The following is a 10,260-nucleotide window of genomic DNA, read 5'->3' as shown; positions in this document are numbered from 1 at the left end:
AATGGACCCCATCCGCCAAATACATTTGATCCCCCCGGATACACCCGTGTGAAATACACTGCAATTTACCTGTACGAAACAACTTACTCAATTTGTTATTAACCTTCTTTACCGACTGGTTCAAAGCTGGCACAGAAAGGGCCCCCCGCCACACCTTCCGAGGAATCATGAGTGACCATGCAATTGTACAGCCCGGGACCTTTCTTGCCAACCAACTTACTGAGGACAAAATTAACTCGAGAAGCACTCGTCGACCAATGGTCTCCAAATCATTGCCCCCAAGATGTACTATGATTACAGATGGCGGTGACCTCGTCCGCCCTAACAGTCCCTCAATAAAACTTTGAAACTGGTCAATACAGAGTCCGCCCCTTCTGTGGAAGGTCACCCTGTACCCGTATTCCCCAGCCACGTGAATCATGTCACCTGCTTTGAATACGTCCGCGGCGCGCCTCACGTATGGGTGGCCAACGACCCACACCACTCTTTCCTCAGCCGGGGATCTTTGACCGCTGGTCCCCAGGTGTCGGGTCAACTGCACAGTCCGCCCCGCAAAGCCTGCTCGCGAAACTGTAAACCAAACAGAAAACAAGAAGCGTGAGTGCATGACATTAGCTTCACAACATGTGCAAACGCACATACCTTTATAACAATTCGAGGACCAACGCCCCAACTGTATCACCTTTTCAACACTCAGACCCCTGGCTGTAGCCTCTGTAGCAGCCCCTATCCGGAAGGAATGGGTCCCAAAATCGCTCGGGTTCAAGCCCGCTGCCGCGATTACCATTGTTAACACCCGCTGAAACTGAAACTTAGTCAGCGGGGTTGCGTCGGTGTGCCTCAGCAAGCTTCCCCCCCATGATGCCGCCCTCTGCACTAAATACTCCTCAACGCATTTTACCAGGCACACAGGAGATCCCGGAATCCGCTGGACTACCACACTGTCCCCGATCCCTCCCTGATCGGTCTTGGACCTGGCTATTGAGATCACCATTGTCTCGCCCTTAATTTGAATGTGTTCTCGACACAAACCTCCCCCCGTATCCTGCTTGTTCCTTGCTACCAGTTCGCCTACCCGCATAGCCCCATGGAATGCTAATGCAAAAGCGGCCCGGAACAGCACCGTCTCTGAATGAGATGAACATGTCGTAGGAAGTACGGACATTAACAGGGACAACCTTTCTGAACCTATCGGGTGTCTCTCGTCGACTCTACGACCCTCAAGGCGTTGCCACCCACGTAGTGCCTTCTGTACAATAAAGGACGATGTGGGGTCCTGAATGCCATGAGCCCGCACCATGAAAGAAATGGCGGCTCGGTGCCTATTGGCCTTAGCCACTGATCTACCTGCCTGATGTAATGATACCAGAAATTTCAGGACATACTCCTCCTGCCCCCAGTGCTCCCCCCTAGCCGAACCCAAAAAGGACCAATAGGAACGGAACGCCCCTTCATATGCCTTCCTTGTCCTGGGTGCTAGACTCTCTCCCACGAGGTTTTGTAATCCGGGGCACCGAGAGACCATAGAGCTTCGGGAAATGGTGCCGCCACCGAGTCCGCTGAGGGCAGAAAACCCCGGAAGGCCTGCATATGGGAACGAGAGAGTGCATCAGCTGCCTGGTTTAATACCCCTGGCACGTGTCTTGCCCTAAAGTGGACGTTTAGTCTCATACATAGCAGGACAATTTCCTTCAGCAATCTCAAAATCCATTTGCAGCGTGCTGCCTGATTATTGATGCACTCAACCACGGTCATATTATCCGACCAGAACACCACAGAGCGATCACGAAACCCTTCTGGCCAAGTTTTCAAGGCCACCAGAATGGGGAACAGCTCCAGGAACCCAATGTTACCAGTGAGTCCATTATCGTGCCACCACATAGGCCAGGTTCGTGCCGACCATCGATTGCCAAATATGGCGCCAAAACCTACACTCCCAGCCGAGTCCTTCCACAACCCCAGTTCTTCTGAGGAAACTGGTGGATCAGTCCACACGACACGACCGTTGAAATCCGCCAGAAATGCCAGCCATATGCGCATATCCTGGCGAACCTCTGCTGACAGTCTTGTGCGGTGGTGCCCTTCCTTGAGGCCCACCATGGCTTGTGCGATAGAACGGGAAAAGGGGCGAGCCATCGGTATCACTCTCAGAGCACAGTTAAGCTGACCCACAGCCTGTTGCAACTGATGGAGAGTTACTTTTCTTTCGCCGAGACATATTTCGAGCAAGGCCCTGAATTTCATCACCTTCTCTCTGGGCAAGCGGAAGCACCCCTCTGCAGAATCGAGCTCAATTCCCAGAAACTCGAGTGTAGTAGATGGCCCTACCGTCTTACCTGGTGCCAGTGGCACGCCAAATTCTTTCATAAGATTACAGAATTCCCCAAAGGCCTGTGCACATTCTGTGTCCCCGGCTGCCCCCAGAAACAGAAAATCATCAAGATAATGCATAACATGTGTAAAGCCCGTGGCTCTTGTGAACGCCCATTGCAAAAAACTACTGAACTTCTCAAAATACGCACAAGAGATGGAGCAACCCATTGGCATACATTTATCCATGTAATAACGTCCTTGAAACATAAAACCTAGGAGACAGTGATCATCTGGGTGTACCGGGAGCAACCGGAACGCTGACTCGATATCTGATTTAGCCATCAGCGCCCCGGGCCCCAGGCGATTCAAAATGGCGACGGCCTCATCAAAGGATGCGTACCGCACCGAACAAACTCCCGGGTCAATCGCATCGTTCACCGAAAGACCCCTAGGAGCTGACAAGTTGTGTATTAACCTGAACTCCCCTGGGTCCTTTTTGGGGACCACTTCCAAAGGTGAGCAAACAAAATCGCCAACTGGTGGCATGTCATACGGTCCAGCAACCCGACCTCGGGCCACCTCCTTCCCAATCTTTGCCTGCACCACCGCCGAATTCTGCTGAACCGATAGTTGGTTCTTACATTGTGCTTCCCCCCGAAAATCCCCCGCCGGGATGCGGAAACCATATGAGAAACCGTCTCGCAACACCCCGGCGGAGATATAATCAGGGTATTCGTTCAGCCAAGGGATCAATGCCATAGTATCAACAGGGGTAGGTAACGGTGCCCCTCGGTCTATTTTAAACCTGTTTGGCGCCTCCTATACCTCCCGTATCACCAGTCTTGGCTCTGCACGAACTCTCGGGGTGCGAGGAGTGCCCGCACCCTGCACACTCATGCCTGAACCTGCATGACCCCTGCGGCCTAGAACACTTGCCCCTATTAAAGCTCCAACAGACCCCTTTCCTACCCGAGTTGCCACTGTTCCTTGTGTTCTGATCACTGTTTGCACCCGCCCGAAAGGGCACCCCCAAAGAATGGCGGGAAGGCTCAACCCCGTTCCCGCCTAATGATGGCGACTTCGCCGTGTTTGACCTCTCTATTTTCTGCCAGGAAATGGAGTCGAAACAATCCCACGTCAGGGATGAGTCGTGCTCTTTGGACTTACGAAATATGCTGTCATAACAACACCATTGATTACCCCCGTACAATTCATAGAATTCCATAATACGTGTCTGATAAACGGCTAATTCCATCACTAAATCGGGCCTACGTTCCCCCATAATTGCAGTGAACATTCCAAACGCTCTGGCCCAATTGGCTATCGTTTCCTCTACTCTGAAACCCGCCATCTTAGAGCGCCATACACTAGGATGCAACAAATCTTTCTGGTTTTTTACATGCTCAATCTCATAGTGATCGGTCAGTAAGGAAAACATGTTCACATATTTATCCGCCCAAATCCTTTCCTTTACATCAATCGGGATATGTTGTACGATTTTTTCTCTCCTTGAGGGTAACGATCCCTCCCCCGCCATCGGCAATGGCTGTTTACCTGAAGCGGTAGCTGTGACCGTTGTCGCTGCCGAACCAACACCCGATACTGGTCGTTCCACGGGAACCTGCGGGGAAACAAGAGGACACGGTGCCTTTGCAGCATCTTTCGATTGCCGCAACTGCTTCATTATTGACCTGGCTTCTTCCGCCGTGGCCCCCTCGTTCTCTCTGCCCAACCATGCCGCCAACTGGGCAGCCAGCTCAGAAGGCATATCCTCCTCGTTCACGGGAGTGACCACCACAGGGATCGGTTGTCCCGCGTCCGGGACCGGAACTGGGGCCTCGATTGGAGTGACCGGGTTCGCTGGAGGTAATTCGGGAACCGGAGCCTCCCCACCCGATGCCCCCTTCTTGGCCCTTCTACCTCTCCCGTTAGGGACTACTCCCGGCAATGCTGGTCCGATGACTCTCTTCGGTCCACCCGCACCATTCATTGCCGCCATCTGCTTCTTCATGTCCGCCATGTCCTTCACCAGCATACGAAGCATCTGTTCGGTTCCGACCTTCTTTCCGACCTTCTTGCCAGGCATCGTTCACGAATATTCCCCGAGACCCTAGGTCAATAAGCTTCGAAAGCGCTGAAAGAAGAAACACAAAATTACAAGTTCAAAATTGGCTCTTGTTCCGTCAAGGGCTCACGTGCAACGAGGGGGTGCAGCTTCCAAGCACAGGAACAAGAGGATGCTTCCTTGGACTGTTGCTCCCTTTATTCTTCTCTGGGAGGGCGTGGACCCTCCTCCGACCGCCTACAGGGCGTGGCCAACGGTGTAGGTGTCTAGGACAACCCCTCCTGGGCGGGAAAAGGCACGCCCCGGCTACGCCGCTTCGGGCATACCAGCCGTGACACGCCTCCCGCCCAAAATGGCTTCCCGGGGGGATCGGGGCACCCGACCATACGTTCGGGGGGACCGAGTGGTCGCCCCTTTCCATACTCTGTTCTAAGAATTTCTTGCATTCTCAAATGCACAAAAGCAAGCATTAGATTTGAGACCATGCTTACTTCATCAATGATAAGAAGTTTCATTTTCTTCAAGACTCTGGAAACTTCAGAGCACTCATCTCCAGATAGCTTGTTGTAATGCAATTTATTATCATGCTCAACTGGCAGCATCAGTAAACGATGTAGAGTAATCCCTTTAATGTTATGTGCTGCCAGTCCAGTTGGAGCGATTACAACACAAGACAGCGGTGATGCAGTCCTTTTCTGCAAATAAGTTGCAATGGCTTTAATCAGAAAACTTTTTCCTGTTCCCGCTTCTCCACTTACGTACAGTCGAACAGGCTTAAATGATGTACATGAGCACACTTTTTCTCATGTCTGAATCCATGTTCAATCTGTTCTGTAACTTCGTCATATATCTTTTTCTGCTCAACGTTTAGTTGCTATACCAAATCATCTAAGTTAACTCCATCCTCTTGAGCTTGTTCCATAGCTCTTTCCACCTCATCCATGGCAGTTGCAGCTTCATTTTGGATAATTGGTCCTCCTAGTGGATCCTGACTCAATGAAGTAGAACTCTGACTGTCTTGAGAACTGTCTCTAGCAATCTCTTAAGCAATTGTGGTTTCTTGCTCTATTTCTTCGTTCAACATTTGCAGATAATTTGGAAAAACAGGACATTCTATGGTATCCTTAGTTGCATTAAAAGAGTCTTCATAACAGAGAAAATCTCCAAATAGTTCCTCTTCTGTACGCCATGGCTTAAAGAGTTGCAACAGAGCTAAATAGTAAAATTCTCTTTTGTCTGGAGCTTCGCAACTCAATTTTCGATGATTAATCAAATGGCCTTTTCTCTGCTTCACTAGACAGCCTTCATACCCAATGACAGCATATTTTCCATTATTGATATCTTCTGTGATGTTCCTCTTATAACTGTAGTTTTGCAGAACTTCATACAAACAAGTGTTCTCAAGGTGACTACTTCTATTTGGATAGTATGTATCCAACATATTTGTCTTCAAAATATCTGTACTGTTTGGTTCTTTCTCTGCCAAATATTCAATTTCTTGTATAGATTTCAAAACTCGGTTTCGTGTTGCAGCAAGACCTAGACTCGCCCAAATGATTGTTCTTGATTTGGCATAGAGACTTGCTGATGATAACCGATCAGAACATTCATATGCTCCAATTTCTCGATGCGACAACATCTTCAGACTGAAACTATATAATTTCTTGCTTAGACTCTCTTCATGTGAAATGTCCTCCCACATTTCATTCAGTTCTGTCTTTTCTTTTTTTGTGATGTAAGATGTCACATATCGAGCCACAGCAATAGAGTTGTCAGCAACGAACTGAATATCCATGTTAGCATTCCACATGGACAAAATCACTGGGTTGTAGTCGTTGATGTACTTGGACTCTTCGTTTCTTTTTAAATTATATGTATTTTTGGGTGATTTCCTCGTCACAGTATGTCGTAGAGATGACATCAAATTATTTACTCTTCCCTTAGAAATCACTGGTCGTGGACACGCAAAACGACATTTCGTGTAGTACTTTTCCTTGTTTTTGAATTTTCGACGACAGTACTTTCCACAACGATGAGATTGAAAACGTAAAACTTGTTACCTTAAACTGTTTTCTTCAGTAGTTTTCGGAACAGCACATGTTGAATACTCTTCAATGAAACTCATCACTGTTTCATCCGAATCTGATCCAAATTTGGGTGCATCTTTAATCCATAACAACATATGTATATGAGGAGCACCTCTCGCTTGATACTCCTTCCTCCAAAAGAAATCCAAAACCTCTCCAAGGGGAGGATTTTTTTTGTTGGTAATAAAATACATCATAGCTTCAAATCTATGATTAAAATATCTGCAAACATTCACTGGATCCAAAGAACACAGTTCTCCAGGTGTTTTCAATTCTATATTTTGTATGTTTCCATTTGCCTCTCGTAGAAATTGAAGTAAGTCGTCCCATGCATACTCAGAACAGCTAAGAATGAGGAACCATGTAGGAGTTCCTAAGTTTCTTACCATACATTTCAATTCCCCATGACGACAGAACCAATACTTGTTTGTTCCACGCTGACATGCCATGAGATTGATTAGCTGAGATTCCAAAATACTGTCTTGCAGATTGACTTTCTACATAAAGTCCCTCGCCGAAACATTTTGCAGATGAGATCCACTTTTCAATATATGATTAACTGAATAAGAAAGCCCAGACAAATCACTTTCATACAGTAGATGAAACAAATACGGAATGCATTGACGAAACCTTGGATCTTCAGCATATAATCTTAAAGTCCGGTATTCAGCTGCAGGAATTTGATCTGGTCGATCGTCATATCGTCCACCTCGACCTGTTGGAAATAACTGTGGAAAACAACAAGCTTCCAAACTTTCTTCCCATACACTAACAGGACTTCCTTTTGCTGCTTTCATTTAAAACAAGTCAATTGCATTCCCCATTACTTCTTTGGAATGCAAAGGACGAACAGTATAATGTTCATATATTTCTTCACTTCTAGACACATCAACTTTTTCAATTTGGCCAACAGGACAATCACTGTCTTCTTCTGTAGCTGTTTCCTCTGCTCCAACACTTACATCTTTATAGTACTCATTGTTTTTGACCAAATACAACGTTGCCTTTTTTTACTTTCCTAACATCCACTAAATCTTGCCAGATTTTCTTACTCTTTGTCGGAACCCCAATAACTAGAATAACCAGAGGATCCTCTTTTACTCTTTCTACACCAATTGTATCATTATTTTTCTTGACATCTAGAGGCAAATAAACAACTCTTCCCTTTAATCCTCTTTGTAAATCTGTAGGAGGTAATTTCCCTATCTTAGGCTCCATGCGAACAATAGCTTGAAAAGGATGGACACATTGAATTAAATTGATTCATAAGTATTTAAATCCATCAATTCAGAAGGAATATCTATCAACTGAAGATTATTATGAGCAGCTCTAGCAGGCATTCTATTTTCATTTAATTTTTCAAACAATAATTACAAAAACGCTGATCAAAACTCAAATCAAAACAATTCTCAACCAACAAATAACTTACAAAATCCTTCCATTCACTATTATTTTCCAATTCACATTTTGCATATAAATCAACTAACCTAGTCTGAATCTTATAATGAGTCAGTCGACAACACAAACAAGTTAAATTAGGCCTTTCACTTGATTTCACCGTAATTTCCTCGTCAAACTTTTCTGTACTTGAAATCTGTACATTATCTTCCACATTACCATCCATTACTATATCCATTTCTACACTGTCCTCTTTGTTCCCAAAATAACAAAACTCAATTTCTTCACAAATAGTCTTCACATCTACTTCAGATCCATGCAAAAGAGCACTGTTTAACTGTTTAAGCTTAAGTGCTGGACTTTTTGCATAATACAACCTTCTCACTAATTTTCTCACCTTATTATGATGCACTGCTAACATCCTAAAATGATGAAAAACACTCTGACATACTTTTCTAGAAAGACAAGCCAGTGAATGCCCATGCAAACCTGTGCTTTCTCTCACTCTGCAAGGATCTAAGTCTTGCAAGATCTTCATTTTTTGTTTTAGACTTTTCTTACTATATGTACGTAAGAAATTTCAAAGCAAATCGATTGAATCCTGTCGCACACTACAAATACTACTGCACTTACATGTGTACACTGGACCCTTAGTACGTCTCCCTAAAACATCATCAGCTAACACCTCTTCTGCATCTCTAGACACAAGTTTCTTTTTTTCAATCACACAACCATCTTTCACCTCATATGCTCGACCACTGGTGTCAACTGCATGCACCAAATCATTTTCCTGAAAGTAACTCTCCTCATTAAAAAATGGCTCAGAACTTGAACTATGCATCCATTCTCCAGAAAATACTTCGCAAAAATTAGTCCGATTAATTATTCTTTTCCATCTACTGTTCGATTTGAAAACATCAATTGCCTTATTAAGTATCCTAGTTCTATTGAGTACTAAAATAAATAATTTTTTCTTAACTTCAAAAGCCTGATCAACAATCTTCTCTACACTTTTCATTTTCTTGTAAAAAGCAGCTCTCTGTTTACCATTCTTTTCATTTTTTAGCAAATTTAAAACTACCCTATTGCGAAACATTAGTCTACGAATGTCCCTACATTGATTTAACCTTCTATTGTAATCCATATTCTTCTCTCCTGCTCCAATAGAGACATTTTTTGAGGGCTTCTCCTACCTTTTCAAATTTGTTCTCTCCTTCTGGATCTTCACATTACCGTTAACATTTGTTTTTGTTTTACATATGTTGTGAAAAAAAGACTTAGTTGTCTTACCAGGACCTTTTTGGGTGTTTTTTGAAGTACTTGTTGTAGAGGATTCCTTTACTTTCGTTGCTAATTTTGTAATTTTCCATATGGTATTTTTTCTTCTCCTTTGCCTTGACGGCATTTTTGCTAACTTTTTAAATGTTGATTTCAATCTGTGGTAAAGAAAAAAATAACACATTATAGACCACTATTAGCAAACAACAAAGCAATCAAAATAAGAAACAATATAAACACTAATTTGCAACATATCTAAGTTTATACCACAAGGCAATCATAAATAAGGCCCAAATGTAAATGCCATTGATTTGCCCCTAAAATCGTTTTTTGAATAATATTTTAGAAACACAGCACAGGACCTATGTACAAGCATTCAATTTCACTACTGAAACCTCACTGTTTCACAAAATACAAATCCCCTATCTTGCAAATAAACATAGCAAGCATTATCAAAAAGCAAGACACAAACCGACAGCAAAGAAACTCAGGGCCTTATTTATGGAGGCCTTGCGCCACCGGTACGTCACTTTTATCCCATGTTAAAAGTGACGCACCAGCGCCACAAGGCAATCATAAATAAGGCCCAAATGTAAATACCATTGATTTGCCCCCAAAATCTTTTTTTGAATAACATTTTAGAAACACAGCGCAGGACCAATGTACGAGCACTCAATTTCACTACTGAAACCTCACTGTTTCACAAAATACAAATCCCCTATCTTGCAAATATACATAACAAACATTATCAAAAAGCAAGACACAAACCAACAGCAAAGAAACTCAGGGCCTTATTTATGGAGGCCGTGCGCCACCGGTACGTCACTTTTGTCCCATGTTAAAAGTTACGCACCGGCGCCACAAGGCAATCATAAATAACACCCAAATGTAAATACCATTGATTTGCCCCCAAAATCGTTTTTTGAATAACATTTTAGAAACACAGCGCAGGACCTATGTACAAGCATTCAATTTCACTACTGAAACCTCTCTATTTCACAAAACACAAATCCTCTATCTTGCAAATATACATAGCTAGCATCATCAAAAAGCAAGACAGAAACCAATAGCAAAGAAACTCAGGGCCTTATTTATGAAGGCCTTGCGCCACCGGTGCGT

The sequence above is a fragment of the Lissotriton vulgaris genome, chromosome 11 (genome assembly GCF_964263255.1).
Source record: "Lissotriton vulgaris chromosome 11, aLisVul1.2, whole genome shotgun sequence".
Taxonomy (NCBI): Eukaryota; Metazoa; Chordata; class Amphibia; order Caudata; family Salamandridae; genus Lissotriton; species Lissotriton vulgaris.
The sequence above is the reverse complement of the archived record's forward strand: the minus strand, read 5'-3'. Positions refer to the sequence as shown.